Genomic DNA, 21,124 nt, shown 5'->3' with positions numbered 1-21,124 from the left:
AAGAACAAAGCATCCCCCCCAAACAAAATATCCCATTTTCATTTCTGTTTTGTTTTGTTAATTTCAAAGTGTATACTTTAAAAAGTCATCCTTTTCTAGGGCTTTTAATGTATAACTAACTCATTCAGACCAGGGGTAGAGTCTATATTATCAATTCCTACACATTTAACATTGATAACATTGACAACATTAACAACACAGGGTAGTGTTGCTCTGTGTCATTAGCTACATGCTATCTAATTGGTAGATTAAAGATACTTATTAGTTATTACATTGATGCCAGTAGGAATAAACAGCTTCTCCAAATTTATAGCTCATAAAAAGTCAGATTCTGATTACTGTAATTATTCCTTTCAAAATGTAAAGTATGTGAATTATTCACATTAATGAGAGAAAAACCAGAAAGGAAGCAGGGAAAGAAATGAATCTTATTTGCCATCTTGTCTTTGTCTTCAGTTCTTAGGCTAAATAGCTATTATTTCATTTCATTAAGTTCAGCTCATTTCTGTCAATACTGTAGAGATGTGTATGGAATGAAAAAAAAGCTGCATTGTCACCTTCCAATTCAACCTGGAAATTTCATAAAGAAAAATATTTATGTAAATGTAGAGTTCCGAAGGAGCTGATACCTGTCATTGTGCTTCTTGGGCGTTTGGAATGTTTTATTCTGAACACTTCTCATTTTGTCTGCACACCCCCATCCCACCCCCTACATAATAATCATTAAAAGCCACAAAGACTTGAAGCCTGCCTTTGTGTCACAGCATTCACCATTCTATTACCTTGCTTTTGAAGAGAGATTTTTGTTGGCCTAGCGCTTTCCACAATAGACTCTCCTTTGAGCTTCACCACTGCCCTGCCTGGGAGATAAGGCAGGTACTGCTAATTCCCTGTCAAGGCAGAAACTGAGCTGTTCAGGGACTGTGGAGGCCACATTTCTGAGAAATAGTAGAGCCAGAAGTTCCGGCCCATTCTTAGTCCACACCCTATGCTCCTTTTTTTTTTTTTTTTTTTTTTTTTAATCTACAGTCTCTATTACTAGAAAGTGTCATTGAAATATGAAATAGTTAAATTACAAATAAGTATTTGTGATTGTTAACAGCATTATCTAGCTTTGGTTTTTATGATAACTTCCAGGGATCAATACTTTCTAACCCTGTGCTCTCCTTTGAAAACAATATAGTTGTTGGACCCCCAAACTTAATGAGGCTCACAAAAATGGAATGAATCCTAATAAAGAACACCTTCTGCACAGAAGAATGAAATTTGTTCCAAATTTAATTAATAAATGCAAATAGATGTCCTTCAGTTCTTAAGGGGACTCATATAAGAAAGACAATGAAGCAAGGCTTTTTTTTGGTCTGTGAAGAAATAAGCCTGATTCAAAGACAACAAAGATATAAAGTGGAACAAAAAATGTGCACTTAACATTGTTCAGATAATAGAAATGTCATATGTTGGATTCAGAACAGAGGAAACCTTAGCATATTAGGAAACCAACACAACTATTTTCTCTTCTCCATCACATTTGAGTTAATAAGAAATGATTACCATCAGACATCAGACTGACAATCATGCACAAATTGCTCTTGACTGCTCAGCAGGGGCAAAGTGATGAAATTTTATGATGCAGGATGGAAAGACCTCTATTAGGACACAGAGTAAGGTTGCTGGGGCAACCCTCTCCCATTGCTTTCACTTCCAAAGATGAAAATTCTATTTATCTGAAAGGTCCCTGGACAAACAACCTAATTACCTTCTGGGGAGTCCAGTCTCAGGAGTAGTTACTTGTGTCTCAAACCCAGAATCAACAGCTTTCTGGCTTTCAGAATTGCCTTTTTCAGAGTATTTCCTTTGCCTGTATATGAAGCATCAAAGCACATTGCCCGGCATACAGTGCTTAAATGAAAATATTGTTAAATGATTACATTTTACTGTCAAAATTATGAATTCACATTTTAATTTTGCCTATTAACTCTGTCCTTTGCCTCATCTTGAGGAAATTGTGTTTGTTTAGGTTCTTGCAAATGCAAAGAACAGAAATAGACTCAGCTTATCTTCTTTAATGAGATACATGGAGTAGTATAGAAAACTGGGTGCTGTCTCAAAAACACAGCCAGAGATCACAGAGACATGGGACGCCATTCAGCGCCTGCAGCGTACAACACCAGCTCTAACTGTTTGACAGTATCTTGAGGGCAAGAACGGAAATTATTTCTGGGCCAAGTTTCTGTTTCAGTCCCTGCATCTGCTTTTCCCTTCAACTGCTTCTTTTTGCTATTTGATATCAACTTATTTCTTCCCTCTCCTGCTCTTCATGTGCTCTACTTATTCGTGTCTTCTGCTTGCTGCTGGTGTTGGTGCTTCACAGCTCCTGCTCACTGCCTTCGTGGTCTGTCTCTGCATGCCTGGATCACTCTGTACTCTACTGACTTGGTAGATCTCTCATTCAAACTCCCCAAAGGAGAATCTATCCAAGGTTGCTAGTCCTTGTCCATATAGCAGGTCCTTTTTGTGGAAAACTCTCGTGCTACGTACCTTGAGGACTCCTGGCCAGCTCACAGATGACTGAGACCTAGCCTTGGTCCAGTCTGCTGGGCCAGCGTAACAACAACATACAATACCAAGATGGTGACCTATATGAAGGGAAACATTCAGAAGAGAGAATGGAGTGGGTTCAGCACTTGGATATCTCAGAAGAGGTCAGTGAGATCTGCAGGTATAGAATGTCTTCTTAAAAATTCTTCAATCCCAAAATCTATGACTTCAAAATTTTGACAAAGACAGAGATGAGGCTAAACCAATTTGACATGATACTTCAGATACTTGGATTGGACTTTTTACCAAAACATGAACTAGACACTGAAGAAGGAAAGAGCTCATGGACATTGGCTCCCTGCAGTAAAGAAGTGGGCACTCCAGAAAAAAATTCAAATGGAGTTTTTGTTACTTGTTTCCATGTGCAGCGGGATGACCTCAGTATTCATGTACTCAATTCAACTGGCAATTAATCAGATTGTCAGCAAGCTGCAGTACCCGGTAAGATGGCATGATATAGGCATAGAGTAGGTCCATAAACTCTCAAAAATGCACCACTAAGGCCAAGGCGTGAATTCATCTCAGACACGTGCTTCTGAGCATTTGTTTGTACCTACACTCACATATACTAAGGATACCAGACAGTTTCAATAAAAATGGGTTTATTAATAAAAATTGGTTGACCAAAAGTGCACACATATGATATGGGACATTTACTAATCGGTATAGTCTAATCTCATATGTTACATTGAGTTGTGCAGCTTTTCATCATTTCAAAAATTCTCCCCCAAACTCATCTTTTGCTTCTAAACAAGGAAAATGTATTTATTTTTTAAAATAAAGGTCACATCTTACAGAATCCACATTAAACCTATCGTAGTCATTGATCCATAGATTACCCATGACACTAAAAGTTTTTCCTTCACAGGCCTTTAACATTGAAGTTGAAATAAAATATTAACCTGGTTTTTAAAATTTTGTAGTAGCAGTTTCTTTGCTGAAAAAAAACAAAACAAAACACATTTCTGCCTAACAAGAGGTATTGTTCCATCCTGGGAAGTAAAACATCATGTCCAAGGCACTGATTTCCTTATCAAAAAGATGAAGAAAATTCTTCATTTCTGGTGACAGCATTCAGAATTGAATTATTTCATCAAAATAGGGTGATTTCTCAAAGTGCTCAGAACATAATATACTGACTTTTCAAAAGGAAATCACCTCACTCTGTATTTGTAGGTTCTTGTGTCAATGCTATTAGAAATATTATATTGAACGTCAGAACTCTAAAAAAATTGTTTTAAGACATAAATATTACTTATATCCCCAAACATTTGTTATTACTTTCCCCAGGAATTTAAAACCAAATTATATTGTTAAATTCATGACCAAAAATAAAATTTTAAAGGGCACTGGAAGATACTAGGAAGATGAAATTTAGACAAATGCTGTTTAAATCATGAACCTATAAAAAGATGTTCAGCACTACTGAGCACTTCTGCATTGCCAAGCTGACAGAAATGGATGCTACTTGGAAATCAAACCTACAGTTGCCAACTATAATAGGTTGAATGGTGGCCCTTGCAAAGATTCTAATCCCCTGAACCTGTAAATGTGACCTTTTTTTGGAAAAAAAGATCTTTGCAGATGTGATTAAGTTAAGGATCTAGAGAAGAGCAGATCATCCTAGATCATTGGAGTGGGCCCTATGTCCAATGACAAGTGTCCTTGTAAGAGACACACAGATTAGAGATACAGAGAGAACAGTGAAGACGCAGGCGTAGATTGGAGTGATGCAGCCACAAGCCAAGAAATGCAGTGGCCAGAGGCTGGAAGAGGCAAAAAAGGATTCTCCTCTAGAGCATCCAGAGCAAGTGCGGCTCTGTGGCTGTCTTGACTTCTGACTTATAGCTTCCAGAACTGTGAAAGAACACATTTAAAATGGGTTTTTAATAAATAATAATAATAGAAAAGAACACATTTCTGTTGTTTTAAGTCACCTAGTTGAAGAAGCAGGACATTCAGAGCTTGGAAATGGAAAGCTTAAAGGAAACAGGACGACTACTTCAAAACTAAACTTTCCAGGGTCTCCGCACGTGTTGCACCCTGTCCTCAGACTATCCCTCCCTAACTTCTTTATTTGACTATCTCCTACTTTTCCTTCAAAACTCTACTCAAGTGCCACTTCCTCTGAAAAGACTTCCATACCCAAACCTGGCTTCAGTGTCCTGCCATGTGCTTATATAACAATTTCTAATTGCTTACCATATCACATTGTAATTGCATTATGATTGACTTGTCTACCTATATCACTAGACTACACCTCCTGAGGGTGGGGCTACATTCTATATCATTAGCTTTATATTTCCAACACTCAGCACTATCCCTGGGACAAAGTGACCACTCAGTAAAGGTTCTTTGATTAATGGAATGAATGAATTTGGAGGTCTACTATGCTGAAAAGTTTTGCATTTTATTCTTCATGGTGGTGTGCTTTCTGAAAGCAGGATTATGGCCGAAGGATAGATAATGATATTCCAACACCGGTAGTGAAACGGAGCAGGACCCTATGGTCCTTGCCCCCTATGTCCTCAGCCTGACTTTTGTTTGTGGAACAACTTTAGCCAAAGAATAACGTTAATCAGAGAAGAGAGAAAATGCAGAAACAAAGGAAAACAGTCCAACAAGACTAAATAATAATAGTTTAGTCATTAAGCATATTTAAGGACTTTTAGTTCCTTCTCACGGGCTCTAGATAATATTCTGAGCCATATCCTGTGAGCTAGCTTGTAGATATTGAAACTCCTACCAGGTGGAAGAAGTTAACTGTATGATGACCAGACTGTAGTCGTGACATAAGCTGCCACAATTCCAAGAATTGGCCTCAAGGAAATGGGAACAAGCCGACCCTGGAACTGAAGATTAACTGTACTTAAAACAGTCAAGATGTTGCTGATCAGACCACTGCATGACCAATTTCAAGATGACTGTCAGAGCTGACTGTGCTTTTTATACCTGTAGCTCCCTCCCTCCACCTATAAAAGCTCTTGCCTACTGATTGTCACGGGGTCGGGGGGTGGATCGGCCTTTGGAAAGGAGTCTGCCCTCCCCACCCCACCCCACCCCAGTTGCCAGCATCCAAAATAAAGCAAACTTTCCTTTCCACCAACCTTGTCTCTTTATTGGCTTTTGAGTGGCGAGCAGCCTCTACTTCCAGTTACAGTAGGAACATCCTACAGATGGGATATGCTGACCAACTTTTAAGTAAACTCTATGAGGTGGTACGTACCCATCATTGGAAGTGCCCTAAGAGGGTCCTGACACCAGAGATAGTATTGATGTAATTCTCTGCATTGTTTAGATGGTGGAGCAAAATATGCTCTAGGGACTGTTCCTGCCCTAAGATATTGTCAATTCCCAGATCCTAGAATTCCTGGAAAAGAACTTGTGATGTTTAGTTTTAGTGATATAATTCCACTAAACTTAAAGTTTTGACCACTGTTGACTGTTGACAGTGTTTGCTACCACTAGAATTACCTAGGTGAATAAGATCCAGTCCATCCTCTCAAGAATCTTATGCTACCGTAAGCAGGAAGGTGAAAATGTTGCTTATGACTCATATAACAAACAAAATACTTGAGTGTTCACAGGAGAAAAGGTCATATCTAATAGAAGAGTATCATAGGAAGTGGGATGAAGTAGGTGGCCTTTGAAAAGGACTTTGAACCATAGCTAGGATTTTGAAAGACCATAGGAGCAAAATCTTTTTATGGCCTGATGTTTCATATTTAGTTGTTTCATGTTTGCTAATTATTTATTAACATCCAGCTTACTTTATAAACTTTTTTTGGAGAGTTAACCCTACATATTCCTCAGCTTTAGTCATTGTAATGTAATGACATTTAGTTTGTAAGTACCCATTCATTGGCTCTGAAGTGAGACAAGACCAGAAATTCCAGTCAGAAAGAAATCTTCCCCATAGGGTCCAAGTGGTCTATCATTAATTCTTCAAATTCCATTGTTGTAGATTCATTCCTTTAACTTTCATCAGTATAGTATATATTACCTCTCCCACTCCTAATAGTCATACTTTTTATTTGTGATGTTTCTGATTTTTTTCTTTATCAGTCTTACTGTAAATTGTCTATTATTTTAATCTTCCCAGAGAGATATTTTGCTTTGTTGATCTTCTATATTTTTTAATCAATCCCTGCTCCTATTTAAAAAATACATTTCATCCTATTTTCTTTGGTTTTATTCTTTTTTAATGTAACTTCTGGATATGAACACTTAGCTCATTTATTTTCTGTTTTTTTTTTTCTTTTCTGATATAAGTATGCTCTGTGGGGTGAAGGGATGTGTCCAGAAACAAGAGGATAGAGGATGCTCAAAATGTTCTCTGTTCTATTCCACAGTGTCTTTTGAGGGCTAGCCCTGCTGCTTGCAGAAAAGTTTGCTAACACAATGCACTAGTATGACTTTTCTGATCCTTTATATATTTGCATTTGCAGGGTTTATACTTACTCACAGACTCTTTTTTGTTCTTAGTAAATATCTACATTTCATAAGCTGCCTAGAGGAGATTGTGTAGTGCTAATTACTACCTCATATTCTGAACAGCAAGTTGTGGGGACCTAAAAGACATGACATTAAAATGTTTTCTCCAGAGGATATACCTTCTTCATCAAAAGTAAAACTCTTCCCACATAATGTATACAGATTACTAAGTACCAGCATTATTTTCACTAAAAATTAAAGACTGGTGGGAAGAAATATAAACAATGACCTGTACCCATTCTAAAAACCATTGTAGTTTTCTGTTACACAATATTGCCTAATCTAGATTTTACGTTATTTTAAAGAACTGAGGAGGGCTTCCCTGGTGGCGCAGTGGTTGAGAATCTGCCTGCTAATGCAGGGGACACGGGTTCGAGCCCTGGTCTGGGAAGATCCCACATGCCGCGGAGGAACTAGGCCCATGAGACACAACTACTTAGCCTGCGCATCTGGAGCCTGTGCTCCGCAACAAGAGAGTCCGCGATAGTGAGAGGCCCGCAAACCGCGATGAAGAGTGGCCCCTGCTTGCCACAACTAGAGAAAGCCCTCGCACAGAAACGAAGACCCAACACAGCCAAAAATAAATACAAAAATAAATAAAATAATAATAATAAAAAAGAAGGATCACCATCCATTGTTTAAAAAAAAAAAAGAACTGAGTAAATGGAGACGAGTTGTAATAAATAGAGTGATTCATGTCATTCATCTATCAAGAAATTAGTGTTTTTCTTTAGCATCTAACAAGTTACTGAGCTAGGTTCTAAGGAGATAAAAAAGATTTATAAGCTACAATCTCTGTTTTGAGATATTTATTGCCCCATATAGTAACTAAAATGTTATTTGAAGTAAATATGACATAGATAGAAAGTGACAAATGTCAAGTGGGAATATGGATAAGTGCTCTGTGAGTTCACTGCTGAGAGTTACCCTGTCCCCCTTGGTTCTTATGATATTTTTTATCCAGTGTCTAAGGTCTTTGGGGTCCTGGTTACATAGCACTTGGTTCAGCTCTCTTGAATCACTTCTCTTTTAATAACACTGAAAAAAAAAACCACACCTTATTTTTATTTCAGATGCAACAACATGAAGTTGGAACAGCTTAAGCTATCACTTATGGTGGCTTTTGAAATGAATAAGCCATAAATATTTCTCTAGAGCTATCATAACCATTAGGAACCATAAGCAAACAAAAACCCAAATCAATAGTTAACAACACAGTGAAATAATGTCTTGTTTCTTCTTTCGAGAGGAGACTACACAGAACACTTCATTCTCTCTAATCTGCTCTAACCCCATCATATACCATCGTTTGTGATACTAACAATTACAACAAGGCAACACAGCATGCTGATCAGCTCCTGCCTTCCAGAGGCACTCAGCTGGTACATACAGCATGAGTTATGGCTCGTAGAGACATTGCCTATTATCTGTAATCAGTTTTAGTCTGATGATATTCTCCAAATGCATTTTTCTTTTCCAATAAATGATAAATTATAAGGCTATTGCCTGGCAAAGAGAGAGTCATTTTTCCCCAGCCAAAGATTTATTTCCCTGCCAAGTTGTTTTTGAATCTTGAATGTCACTTTCAGCTGTTTCCAATTCTCTAAACAAGTATCGGCCAATCACCCAGACATGTGAGGGGCAATGCTTGAGTGTGTAGTTATTTAATGGGAAATGTTGCCATCAGAATTGAAGAGATGGTCTGTCAAAATCTGAGAGGGTGGCAAGAAGGAATTAGGAGATGGAAGGGGGGTCAAAAAAGGAAGGAGGAGGAAAAAATAAAGAGACACAATGAAGTAGAAAATTTCACAGGTAATAAAATCTCATCAAATTGGGATAAATAATAAACTATAAAAAATATAGTTTTTCAAATGAGGCTAAAGTCTTTGAACTATCCTTGGAAAAGGATTTCCTAAGTATAGAAAAACCGTAAACAAGATTGCAAAGAGGCTAGTTAATCTACATCTAAAAATTCCTTACGTCTTTTAGTAGTGTCTATTTACAAAAGCAAAGAGATTTCCTGTTCTCTTTTCCACCAAAGCAGCTTCAGTGAGTCTCACTTAAACCTTCATTAAGCACAGATTTTGTCACTGCACTACAGACTAGAATTGAATTTAAAATATTGCATAATTCAGGCTTCCTACTACCAAATTGCTTTAAATTAGTGATCTGTTAACTAGATTAGGACTAATATGTTAATAATTACTAATTTGTAGTTCTACATTATTACTTTGCCCAGCAACTTGCTGATGACGAGTAACAATATAGGTAGAATAAGGACTTCCAGATATTTACAGGGACTAGGCAGGGATTCTTTGATTGCAGATGCATGCCTGGACATCAGTGTCCTAAATATCTGCTCACTTAGGTTCCATGAACCCAGCATTGCCATAATTAGTGATGTTGAGCATCTTTTCATGTGCCTCTTGGCCACATGTATGTCTTCTTTGAGAAATGTCTGTGTAGGTCTTCTGCCCATTTTTTGGTTGGGTTGGGTTTTTTTTGATATTCAGCTGCATGAGCTGTTTGTACAGTATATTTTGGAGATTAATCCTTCATCAGTTGCTTCATTTGCAAATATTTTCTCCCATTCTGAGGGTTGTCTTTTCATCTTGTTTATGGTTTCCTTTGCTGTGCAAAAGCTTTTAAGTTTAATTAGGTCCCATTCATTTATTTTTGTTTTTGTTTTCATTACTCCAGGAGGTGGATCAAAAAATATCTTGCTGCGATTTATGTCAAAGAGTGTTCTGCCTGTGTTTTCCTCTAAGAGTTTTATAGTGTCTGGCCTCACATTTAGGTCTCTAATCCATTTTGAGTTTATTTTTGTGTATGGTGTTAGGGAGTGTTCTAATTTCATTCTTTTACATGTAGCTGTCCAGTTTTCCCAGCACCACTTATTGAAGAGGCTGTCTTTTCTCCATTGTATATTCTTGCCTCCTTTGTCATAGATTAGTTGACCATAGGTGCATGGGTTTATCTCTGGGCTTTCTATCCTATTCCAGTGATAATGATTTCTTCTATGTCTATGTTTTCTTCTAGGAATTTTATGGTTTCATGTCTCACGTATTCAAGTATTTACTCTATTTTGAGTTAATATTTGTGTATGATGTCAGATAGTGGTCTAGTTCCATTCTTTTGCATTTGGCTGTCCAGTTTTCCCAACACCATTTATTGAAGAGACTGTCCCTTCCCCAGTGTATGTTCTTTGCTCCTTTGTCATAAATTAATTATCCATTTATGTGTGGGCTTATTTCTGGGCTCTCAATTCTGTTCTATGGATCTGTGTGTCTGTTTTTGTGCCAATATCAATCTGCTTTGATAACTATACATTTGTAGCATAGTTTGGAATCAGGGAACATGATACCTCCAGCTTTGTTTTGCTTTCTCAAGTTTTTTTGTCTACTTGGGATTTTTTTGGTCATTCCATACAATTTTTAGAATTATCTGTTCTAGTTCTGTGAAATATGCCATTGGAATTTTGATAGGAATTGCATTGACTCTAAGATTGCTTTGGGTAGTATAGGCATTTTAACAGTATTAATTCTTCCAAACCATAAACACAGAATAAATTTAACTAAGGTGGTGAAAGACCTGTACACTGAAAACTATTACAAGACACTGGTGAAATAAATGGAAGAAGACACAATTTTAATATATTATGCTTTCATTTTCATTTAGTTCAAAATATTACTTAATTTCTCTTCAGAATTCCTTGACCCCTGTGTTAATTAGATGTGTGTTGTTTAATCTCCACGTATTTTGGGATTTTCCAGTTATCTTTTATTATTGATTTCTAGTTTAATTCCATTGTTGTCTGAGAGTAGACATTATATGTTTTCTGTTCTTTAAAATTGTAAAGGTGTGTTTTATGGCTCAGAATGTGGTCTGTCTTGGTGAATGTTTCACGTGCACTTGAGAAGAATGTATATTCTGCCATTGTTGGATGAAGCAGTCTATAGATGTCAATTATATCCAGTTGATTGATGGTGCTGTTGAATTCAACTATGTCCTTACTGATTTTCTGCCTCCTGGATCTGTCCATTTCTGATAGAGGGATGTTGAAGTCTGCAACTATGGTAGTAGGTTTTTCTATTTCTCTTTTCAATTCTATTAGTTTTTGCCTCACATACTTTGATGCTCTGTTGCCAGGTGTATACATGTTAAGGATTGTTATGTGTTTTTGAAGAATTGACCTCTTTTAGCATTATGTAATGTCCTTCTTTATCCCTGATAACTTACCTTGATTTAAAGTCTGCTCTGTCTGAAATTAACATTATATACATAACATTTTTTTCCTCCCTTCTTGCTCCTCTTCCTCCTTCTTTTTCTTCTTCCAGATGTATAAATTGTGTAGTCTATCAACACAGTATCTTTGTTTTGGCACGAACTAAAATGAAAAATTATTATCTGTAAGAAACTTCAAGCCTTAATCTTATTACCTCTGTGATCCAAGTCTCCAGTTTTCTCCTTAAAGCCAACAGCAGTAACTCCACTACAGAATTCACAATTATAACTATTTTTAGAGGAGAAATGATAGAAAAACAGACCAACAGTTGTATTAGTAGAAAACTGTTCTCCCTATCCTCCCCACCACCACCCCAGGAGATTTCTGAATAACCCAGTAGAGCTACCACTTTGTCACATCAAACCCAAAAGGCCAGAAGGGTCAGGATACCAATGCACTGGGAGCATTAAAATGTCACTGGAAATGTAACAAAATAAAAAGCTTTTGTATTTAGCAAAACTCCTCTCAAGGAAGAGTTAGCAGTATGTGTTCAGATAGAATGGTGGTGGTAGTAACATGGGTAGGGGTTAAGGGACGGGCCCCCAAAGCACATGCTTGAATAACAATTGAGGGTTGCTAGGTCATCTTCTGAGATTTGTAGGTAGGTAAATTGTAAGACTTTGGTTTTTCTGAATAAAAAATGGGAGTTTGTGATCAGAGCTGAATTGCCTAAGACTAGTGGTTCTCAAACTTCAGCATATATCAGAATTATCTAAAGGCTCATTAAAACATATTGCTGGGCCTCACTCAGAATTTTTGACTCAGTGGGTCTGGAGTGAGGTCCAAGAATCTGAATTTCTAACAAGTTCTCAGGGGAGGCTGATGCCGCTGATCTTGGGGACCACACTTTGAAAACCATTGCCCTAAACCAGAGACAAGACACTAATCACTGGCACTGTAGCCCTACTTCCTACTCCTTCTCCCACCTAAAAATAAATATTGGGAAAAAAGTAAAGACAATCAGCTTGAAGTATGTCATGTTATTAGCATGTTTGGTGTCCCTAATGATTAACTTGCACAGAGCACTTGCATGCCTTGATCCAGCCATGACTACAAACTAATAAATAACAAAGCCACTACTTCCTTGTGTCTTCACCCTCTCACCTATATTTTCCCTGTGGTGTTGATCATAAAATGGCTTCCTTCCTACCACGCAGGAAAAGAGAAAGGGATTCAGGTACAAATATAAGAAAATATTTGACAAAATATTACTTTTATAATGTAACAATGTTGTGAGATATAAAAACACATTTTCTCTGTTTCAAAGATTGAATTTCATTAGTCTGTAGAACATGCTTCATTATACTGGTTAGTGATCTCTATTGAAAATAAGATTTCCAAATGCCATGCCAGCTTTCGTATTTCTGAGAAGAAGGTCCAAAAATATTCCATTACATTTCCCAATAAAAACTGTTCATTTTGGAGTAAAGTTGTAAAGATGATTGACCAGTCTACCCTTTTATTTATATTCTTTTTAAAATCTATCTCAAGCCATTACAGTGATTTGGCCCAAGCATTTCATTTTCAATAAACATTGAATTGCTTGACAGCCACAACTTTATTTTACTTAACTTTTAATCTGAGGATCCTAGCAAGTGCCTGGCACACAATAGGTGTTCAATTCGTTTCTGACAAATGATGCAAATTTGCATAATACTTTTGTAATTGAATTATAATCATACTGCAGGGATTCTGCCCATGTGACCCACTGCTTTACAGCCAGTCATTCAGCCAATCAGACCTCAAATCTTCAGAAAAATACAGAACCTGAGATAGAGCCACCCATGCAGTGCACATTAACAAAAAACCGGGTGATCTTGTGATTTGAGTGAGTGGTCAGTTGGATAGAATTCTGTTCTCTCTCACAATAAGGGGAAGAGATTTCATAATTCTCATAGTTATCCATGTTTTGTTGCCTGTATTCACAGCCCTTCTTTCATAGCACATGAATCTGGTCCATTTAGAACAGACATTTCCCTCAGAAAAGGCCCAAGTAATATATTTCCAGATGATAATCTTTTTATAAGATTTTGAAGTACATTTAAGAGCCAGGCATAATCAACTCACTTGATACATTTTCTACATTAAATGTTATCGAGTTGTTTCTTTTGATATTAAAAATGTGATTTTCATATCTGATAAAGATCATGTGTAATAGAGTCTGACTCTATTTCTGGTGTCTGACTGCTGACAGCTTTCAAGCCTCACCACTCTCCCCTGCCTTCTACACTCTGTGTAAGCTGATAAGGAAGCCCAGATACTCCCTCCTTTGGCACAGGTGGAATGTCAAACCACGCAGGCCCCAGTCTATGGGCATGGGAACCCTCATCACAGCCCATTCTCTAACACCATAAGCCCCAAGCCAGTCTCAGTTCCATGCTCTCTTAGGCAATTTTTGGACCTGCTTTTAAGCCTGTGCTGCTGTCCCTAGAAAGCCTGAGTATGTGAGTAATAAACCTTTTCCTACCTTCTTGGTGCATGTGTGGTATCATTAGTCTTGACATCTTGAAGCGAATTTTGGGTGGAAAAATTTTGGGTGTCTCACTCTGCAAAAAAGTATCAGGAATATGTAACTGGTATCTGGAAGATACAAAGAACTCTTACCTATTGGCTTGTCAAAGCCAATAAAAAGTGGACAAAGGAGTTAAACAATCACTTCAGAAAATAAGATACACAGATTGCACACACATGAGAAAATGCTCAGTATCATCAGTCAATAGGAAAACGTAAATAAACCATATAAGATATCACTACACATCTATTAAATGGCTAAAAAGATTTTAAATGGCAATTCCAAGTGCTAGTGAGGATGCAAAGCAATTGGAACTCTTGTACATTGCTGATGGAAATGTAAAATGGTACAGCCATTTTGGAAAACAGTTTGTTTCTTACAAAGTTAAACACTTACCATACAATCTAGCAATCCCACTTCTAGGTAAGAAAAATAAAACATATGCATACAAAAAACCTGTACACAGTCGTTTATAGTGGCTTTACTCATAATCTCCAAAAAATGCAAACAAACTAAATGCCCATCAACTGGTAAATGCCATGAACAACCAAATGCCCATGATCAAACAAACTTTGGTATACACATAGAATGAAATAGATACATGCAATAACATGGAGGAATTTTAAATGTGTTATGGTAAGTGAAAGAAGTCAGACTTCATAAAGCTACCTAATATATGGTGATACTTATAGGACATTCTGAAAAAGGTGTAACTATAGGGAGAAGAAAGAGATCAGTGGTTAGTTACCAGGGCCTGGGAGTATTGGAAGGAGATTGACTCCAAAGAGACAAAAGGGAATTTTGGAGAGTGATGGAAAATGTTCTGTATCTTTACTGTGGTGGTGATTACATGGTGTTTACATATGTCAAAATTTGTAAAAATGTACACAATAAAGAGTAATATTTACTGTATATAAATTGCTCCTCATAAACCTGGCTTTAAATAAATTGTGATTCTAATTAGTCAATGTCTTCAGCACCGTTATAGCCAACTTGTATGAAATGCATACTACCACTATTTCCAAATGTATTGAGATGTTTCTCTTCATCAAAACTGAGAAATGCAGGAACCAAATAAAATTCACAGGATTTTGTGTAGTGAAGACTTTAAAGACCAAAAATGTTTTCATTTCTTTGTTTGCCACCTCTTCTTCAACCTTTTTCCTTTTGCTGTTTCAGGCTAGTCTTAGTGAAGATTTAAATCCTATATTTTTAGACTGCTCACTGGAGATTAAGTAAATTCAGGGGTCAACATGAAAACATTCTAAATGGTTTGAGTTCACTTAACATTTTGCCTAATAATGTTTTTGCTCATATATCTTATCAATTAAGGGGTAATTTTAGATAAGTGAATATCATTAAGAGAAGTATTAAGCATGGATATTTAAGCACTTATATTGGCCAGAGAAGAATAATTTGATTAAATAATTTGGACAGATTCCCTCTCAATGTAATTCTGTGAGGGACAAAGGGGGAGAGCATCAGCTCCCCAGGGGATTGAATGGAATAGATAATCCTGTGGTCAAACAAGCAAGGAGAAGCACTTTACTAAAGATGGGGCTTTCTGTCTTCATTAGAAAAATTGAAGATGCTCTAAAGAACTCCATTAAAGATAATGGTGTCTTTTAGAAGAACTGTGTGCTTCATGGCTTAGGTACTTGATTAAATGGCTAATTCACCCTCTACTTATCTAATTGATCTTGTTTTCTCCTCCTTCACCCTGCCCTTAAGATATCAGAAGTAAATGACATGTAACCACTAGAAACTTCTTTCTCTTTACTTACCAGGTATTGTCAAACTGTATCTACTGCTATCACAGGTTCTCTTGATACCTGAAGATGATGAACTGTATTATGGGGGTGACCATATTTATATTGGGAGGACAGCTGCAAGCTGCTTTGTGGATGAGAATCCCTTCTTAAAATGTATTTGGCTATCATGGAGGAAAAAAAGAATTCCTCTATTACATTCACTTCTCTTTTTTTTTTTTTTCAAATAAAAGGCCCTTTACTATTATGGGCAAAAAGTGACTTACCCCTTAATCCATTTTCATGTTCCCCACAGAGCCCCCATAGGGAAGCTTCATCTCAAGAGAGGAGTGAGGGGTAACCATGAGCAAGCACAGCAGATGAGTGGCAGTTTCAAAGGGGTCTTGAAAATAGACCATTATCCATCCCTGTCCTCATGAAATGTGATAGAGGAGCGGTTTTCAGTCACTCTTCTATTGCCACACATATGCTTGATAACATTTATATATGTGACATAGTCACTAATTCATTCTGGATTAGAATGTATCCATTCAGCACCTACTATTTACCAGGCAGTCTTCTAGACATTAGCGGTACAACAGTGAACAAATAGACAATAATTCCTCGCCTAAAGGAGTTTACATTCCAGTGGTGTAGACAGGAAATAAAGAAGATAATAAGTACTATATATATTTAAATATATAAAGAAATAAATAAGTTATATCTGTGTAACATATAAGTTATACATTATATGTGCAATTTGTATATAAAATAAGTTGTATATACTATATACAACTTATATAGCTGTCTAACTTATATATATGTATATTGCTTATATCTGTATAGTGTATGACTTAGTAACTAGTATTATGAAGAAAAATAAAGTAGAAAAGAATGATTAGAAGTATCTGGGCAGAGAATCATAATACTGGATAATGGCTGGAATAGTCTCATTGAGAAGATTCCACTTCAGTTAGAGACCTGAATAACTTGGAGATATCTAGGGATGAACATTTGAAGCAGAGCAAACAGAAAATGCAAAAGTCATGAAGCAGGAGCACACCTGGCATTTCAAGTAGAAGCAAGAAAGTTAGTGTGGCTGGAATGGACTGAATGAAGGGGCAAATAGTAAGGGATGAAGTCAGAGAGGTAACTGGATGCCAAATCATGTTACAGCCTTGTGCAAACAGGCATATTAAAAATTGTGGCTTTTGCTATGAAAGAATTGGAAAACCATGAGAGTTGTGAGCAAATACAAAGCATGATCTGAAGGATCCTTTAATTATCACGAAGCTCTTATACGGTAGTGGCAGTTGGGATGGTGAAAAGGGTTTAAATCCTGAATACAGCATTGTTCTGGGTTCAACAGTGTCCCCTAAAAATTCTACCTGCAGCCTCAGAATAAGACATTATTTGGAAATAGGGTCTTTGCAGATGTAATTAGTTAAGTTAAATAAGGCCATACTGGATTAGGGTGGGTAATACAATCAATGACTGTTGCCTTTATAAAAGCATGGGAAGACAGAGAGATGCACAGGGAGAAGCCATGTGAAGACAAAGGCAGAGATTGGAGTGATGCATCTACAAGCCAAGAAACACTAAATATTGCTGGCGGCCATCAGAAGCTAGGATGAGGCAAGGAAGATTTCTTTCCTAGAGCCTTCAGAGAGAGCATGGCCCTGCCAGCACCTTGGTTTCAGACTTCTGGCCTCCAATATTGTGAGAGAATAAACTTCTGTTGTTTTACACCACCTGATTTGTGATTCTTTGTTATGGCAGCTCTAGGAAGATAAAATACTCATGAAGATAGAGCCAACAGGAATTGCTAATGGATCAGTGAGTGTAGTCATAGGAAGACAAGTAAAAATATACACCCAAATTTTAGATTGGAGCAACTGAAAAAATGAACTTTAGGGACAATATTTGGAGTTCAGTTTTGGACAGATTTTATTAAAACATCCCTGTACTTAATCCAGTTATACAGTTTTTAGACTATTTGCTAAATCCTAAAGGAGAATAAGTGGGAGGTAAATTATACTGTTGCATGCACCCCAGATGGAAACAAGGATTATAGGTTTAACAAAGAGCAGACTTTAGTAGATTATTTAAATAAGTATTTAAATCATTATCAAGAAATAACGTGAGTACAAAGTTATACACCATTCTCAAACTCTTCCAAAATATAACAGAGGGAGGAACATTCCCAAACTCATTCTACAAGGCCACCATCACCCTGATACCAGAACCGGACAAAGATGTCACAAAAAAAGCCTACAGACCAATATCACTAATGAACATAGATGCAAAAATCTTCAACAAAATACTAGCAAACAGAATCCAACAGCACGTTAAAAGGATCATACGCCATGATCAAGTGGGGTTTATCTCAGGAATGCAAGGATTCTTCAATATACGCAAATCAATCAATGTGATACACCATATTAATAAACTGAAGGATAAAAACCATATGATAATGTCAGTACATGCAGAAAAAGCTTTCAACAAAATTCAACACCCATATATGATAAAAACCCTCCAGAAAGTAGGCACAGAGGGAACTTACCTCAACATAATAAAGGCCATATATGACAAACCCACAGCCAACATCATTCTCAGTGGTGAAAAACTGAAACCATTTCCACTAAGATCAGGAACAAGACAAGGTTGCCCACTCTTACCGCTATTATTCAACATAGTTTTGGAAGTTTTAGCCCCAGCAATCAGAGAAGAAAAAGAAATAAAAGGAATCCAAATCAGAAAAGAAGAAGTAAAGCTGTCATTGTTTGCAGATGACATGATACTATACCTAGAGAATCCTAAAGATGCTACCAGAAAACTACTAGAGCTAATCAATGAATTTGGTAAAGTTGCAGGATACAAAATTAATTCACAGAAATCTCTTGCATTCCTATACACTAATGACAAAAAATCTGAAAGGGAAATTAGGGAAACACTCCCATTTACCATTGCAACAAAAAGAATAAAATACCTAGGAATACACCTACCTAAGGAGACAAAAGACCTGTATGCAGAAAACTTTAAGACACTGATGAAAGAAATTAAAGATGATACAAACAGATGGAGAGATATACCATGTTCTTGGATTGGAAGAATCAACATTGTGAAAATGACTCTACTACCCAAAGCAATCTACAGATTCAATGCAATCCCTATCAAACTACCACTGGCATTTTTCACAGAACTAGAACAAAAAATTTCACAATTTGTATGGAAACACAAAAGACCCCGAATAGCCAAAGCAACCTTGAGAAAGAAAAACGGAGCTGGAGGAATCAGGCTCCCGGACTTCAGACTATACTACAAAGCTACAGTAATCAAGACAGTATGGTACTGGCACAAAAACAGAAATATAGATCAATAGAACAGAATAGAAAGCCCAGAGGTAAACCCACGCACATATGGTTACCTTATCTTTGATAAAGGAGTCAAGAATATACAATGGAGAAAAGACAGCCTCTTCACTAAGTGGTACTGGGAAAACTGGATAACTACATGTAAAAGAATGAAATTAGAACACTTCCTAACACCATACACAAAAATAAACTCAAAATGGATTAAAGACCTAAATGTGAGGCCAGACACTATAAAACTCTTAGAGGAAAACACAAGCAGAACATTCTGTGACATAAATCACAGCAAGATCCTTTTTGGCCCATCTCCTAGAGAAATGGACATAAAAACAGAAATAAACAAATGGGACCTAATGAAACTTAAAAGCTTTTGCACAGCAAAGGAAACCATAAACAAGACCAAAAGACAACCCTCAGAATGGGAGAAAATATTCGCAAATGAAGCAACTGACAAAGGATTGATCTCCAAAATTTACAAGTAGCTCATGCAGCTCAATATGAAGAAAACAAACAACCCAATCCAAAAATTGGCAGAAGACCTAAATAGACATTTCTTCAAAGAAGATAGATATACAGATTGCCAACAAACACATGAAAAGATGCTCAACGTCACTAATCATTAGAGAAATGCAGATCAAATCTACAATGAGGTATCACCTCACACCAGTCAGAACGGCCATCATCAAAAAATGTACAAACAATAAATGCTGGAGAGGGTGTGGAGAAAAGGGAACCCTCTTGCACTGTTGGTGGGAATGTAAATTGATACAGCCACTATGGAGAACAGTACAGAGGTTCCTTAAAAAACTAAAAATAGAACTACCATATGCCCAGCAATCCCACTACTGGGCATGTACCCTGAGAAAACCATAATTCAAAAAGAGTCATGTACCACAAAGTTCATTGCAGCACTATTTACAATTGACAGGATATGGAAGCAACCTAAGTGTCCATCGACAGATGAATGGATAAAGAAGATGTGGCACATATATACAATGGAATATTACTCAGCCATAAAAAGAAACGAAATTGAGTTATTTGTAGTCAGTTGGATGGACCTAGAGACTGTCATACAGGGTGAAGTAAGTCAGAAAGAGAAAAACAAATACCATATGCTAACACATATATATGGAATCTAAAAACAAAATGGTTCTGAATAACCTAGGGGCAGGACAGGAATAAAGACACAGACATAGAGAATGGACTTGAGGACATGGGGTGTCAGAAGGGTAAGCTGGGACGAAGTGAGAGAGTGGCATGGAGTTATATACACTACCAAATGTAAAATAGATAGCTAGTGGGAAGCAGCTGCATAGCACAGGGAGATCAGCTCGGTGCTTTGTGACCACCTAGAGGGGTGGGATAGGGAAGGTGGGAGGGAGATGCAAGAGGGAGGAGATATGGGTATATATGTATATGTATAGCTGATTCACTATGTTAGAAATAATTATATATATTGAAGACAAAGGAGTTCAAACATTGTCTAATTGATGTTTCTAAAAATGATAACAGAACAAATGACACATAGATTCCATATATTATTCCAAAATATTCTTAAAATAAAAAATGTCTTAAACCTTTGAAAAGTTAGTGAATTTCAAGGATAAAGAAAAAATCCCAGGGGAATCACCATGGAAAACTAAAATTATTTTAAACAATTTAAAAAAATCATATTGCCTTTAAACGTCTCCATAATTATATTTAGTGCCCAAAGATGTGCATAAATCTTTGTTACAAATCTTTGAAGTGAGACCCAAGAATCTTATACCGAGCCAAGTTATCCTCTGAGTCAAGTATAAAAGCATCAGACATTCTCAAACATGAGAAAAACCATACACCATGAGCCTCACTTGAAGAAAATACTTGATAATGTCTATTCAACTAAAAAGAAATCAATATTAAAAAGAAAAAAATTAGAAATGAAGAAACTATAGTAAAGGACTTGCATTCAACAAAAAATTCATTTATCAAATTTTATAGAACTGAGGGAATTATGAGGAGAGAACAGAATGTATACATGAACATTGAGAATTTGAGATAAAGGGAGGTGGGACAAGATAAGAGGACTAATTTTCTCATATTTAGAGTGGAAAATCAACAGATAAGCCCTAAAATT

General features: G+C 36.8%; 1 long non-coding RNA gene across 6 annotated transcripts in view; it reads left to right on the top strand.

The window, feature by feature from the left end:
- The window catches only part of LOC133076138 (uncharacterized), a 318,595-nt gene that overhangs the window by 143,360 nt on the left and 154,111 nt on the right, over window positions 1–21,124 (top strand). The gene's annotated exons all lie outside the window — the stretch shown is intronic.

The sequence above is a fragment of the Eubalaena glacialis genome, chromosome 16 (genome assembly GCF_028564815.1).
Source record: "Eubalaena glacialis isolate mEubGla1 chromosome 16, mEubGla1.1.hap2.+ XY, whole genome shotgun sequence".
NCBI lineage: Eukaryota > Metazoa > Chordata > Mammalia > Artiodactyla > Balaenidae > Eubalaena > Eubalaena glacialis.
This window is presented reverse-complemented; position numbering and strand designations above follow the sequence as displayed.